General features: G+C 37.4%; 1 protein-coding gene across 1 annotated transcript in view; it reads right to left on the minus strand.

The window, feature by feature from the left end:
• Positions 1–2483, minus strand: part of LOC106883086 (heparan-alpha-glucosaminide N-acetyltransferase) — a 44693-nt gene that overhangs the window by 40828 nt on the left and 1382 nt on the right. The window lies entirely within an intron of this gene.

The following is a 2483-nucleotide window of genomic DNA, read 5'->3' on the forward strand; positions in this document are numbered from 1 at the left end:
TTTACACCTAGTAGGTTTTTTTTTGTTGTTGTTTTGTTTTCGAGCAAAGAAACTTATACTCGTTTCCTCTGACCGAAAAACTTAGTGGTTATTGATATTTCAAGTTACGATAATAATCTACAACGAAAACATAAAAACACGAACAAAAAGTTCTACAAACATTGAGATGGAGGAAAAAAAAAAAACGTCTTTAGGTGTTGACAAAAGAAGATATTTTGGAGATATTTTTAAACACCCGAGATCACAAGATTATTGCATTGAGCCGCCAACATAACACTCATTGTTTCTAATCTATTAGGATGACTGCTAATCTGACATATTATTTTTCGCCTTTAAAGATTAAAACATTATCCTTTGCTGAGCAGATGCTGTTGCTTTCGTCACTACTCTCATGATAAACAGGCTTTATGATATCCGAGAGACCATGTGACATGACGTCTAACATTAATGTAAACTTCTAACAATAGAGAAAAGTTGGAAGAACTATAATATTAAAAAAGACATGAATATTTATTCATCCTTATTGTACTATCAGTCATTACCGAAACGTTCTTTGTTGTTGCTACTTACTTAGAGCAACTCAAACACCCGTTATTGCATTCAGTGTTTACCTAGTTAACACAATTTAGAGTTAACTGTCAGAAGAGAAGTAAAAGATGTTATTCCACGAACTTATGTTTATCGAATGACTGATTAAAGTTCAGATACTAACACCTAATGAACATGAAACAAAGGAAACGAGTATAAGTTTCTTTGCTCGAAAATAACTTATAAATTTAATGTAATAACAATGAACGGCTACTTAGTTTCTCACATCTTATTAAAATGCCTTTAAACATTATCTCTTATACATTTAAAGAAATACCGGAACAATCATGGTGATATGTTTTGTTGCATTTGAACAGAGACCCTCTCCGTACTGGTGCCTGTAAATTTCTTAAGATAGGCATAAACATCTCGAAAATATTCTTCAACGGGGATGGCATACTAATTTCTTCTTTCTTCAACAACACAAAGGCAATCAGTACACACAAAGAAAACATTATCCACCGCCATCCCAACATTAACAGCTCGTAACTAGATGGCCACAAATATTCAGTGTCATCTTCACTAAGGGTCTCTCCTGACGAACACACATTCTCTATACAGCAAAGACTATATCTTAAAAGTCATTATTCTTTAGGGGCGGAAAATACTTCAGACCCTAAACAACTATAAACTGACTCTTCGAAGTCCAGGTGACATCTACAAGTGCACTACTCTCGAATTGAGGTTGAGTTGCTGCTATACACAGGCATCCTAGACCGCATTATTAAAAATAGAATCCAAGACGAAGACGTGGCTGTGAAGTAAGTTTGCTTCCAAACCGCATGATTCCTGGTTCAGTACCACTGAGTGGCACCTCGGGCAAGTGTCTTCAACTATAGCCTCGGGTTGACTAAAGCCTGGAGAGTGGATTTGGTTCACAGAGACTGAAAGAAGCCTGGCGTGTGTGAGTGCTTCTCCCCCACCCACCGCTTGACAACCGGTGTTTGTGTGTTAACGTCCCCGTAACTTAGAAGTTCAGCAAAAGAAAACTGATAGAAGTCCCAAACTTAAAAAAATAAGTACTGGGATCGATTCATACGACTTAAAATTCTTCAAGGCGGTGCCCCAGCATGGCTGCAGTTAAATGGCTGAAACGAGTAAAAGGTAAAAAGATAAACTGATTGGTATAAAATCGTTCGCCAGCAGACTTCAACCTCTAGCTTACGGACCTCTCTTCTGCCTTTCCGACTAACTACAACAGTGGCCACTATTTTTCAAAGCTCGATGGTGGTTATTATCATGTCATCTCCGTATATAGATTCGGTACTAACTGATCATCTCTGTTGCTCTTTTCACCAATATCGTGTTCGCGCATTCACCAGAGCCCCGCACCAACCATTAAATCTAAGTCATTCGTTCATAGAATATCATCCCTCGCCCTCTGAAACCCTTTCCTTGCCTGTGTTTTTTGAACCATCAATTTGGAACTGTTCAAAAAACATTAACCGTAATGAACTGATGAGTCTAGGAAGGCCAGTTAATGCTACCGGTACGGCCAAGTAAAAGAAAAAAATGGTACAAAAAAGATTCACCCAAGTGACGAGGTATGAACTCAAAACCTATGAACCAAGAAACAGAAATTTATTCAACGCTTTAATCAAATGTCAAAAGGGAGCAGTTTCTTCTATATTCAACATTACAATCCCACAACTAGTATTTAAGTTCGGGTCAGCCTGTAACGCTGAGTGTCACACACATAAGTGGGACCAAAGAAATTGTCAACTATTTTGACAACCTTATTTACCAAAAAGTGTACCACTTCCGCTTTGTACATTAAATTTTGATATTTCGTTTTACTGTCCAAAGTCGAAGAGAATTAAAACGGCAATGATCTTGGGCCCCACCATCTCTTTAAAAGGAAGAGAGAGAAAAAATAACTTGAATATAGGAGAAAA

This window comes from Octopus bimaculoides, chromosome 5 (genome assembly GCF_001194135.2).
Source record: "Octopus bimaculoides isolate UCB-OBI-ISO-001 chromosome 5, ASM119413v2, whole genome shotgun sequence".
Taxonomy (NCBI): domain Eukaryota; kingdom Metazoa; phylum Mollusca; class Cephalopoda; order Octopoda; family Octopodidae; genus Octopus; species Octopus bimaculoides.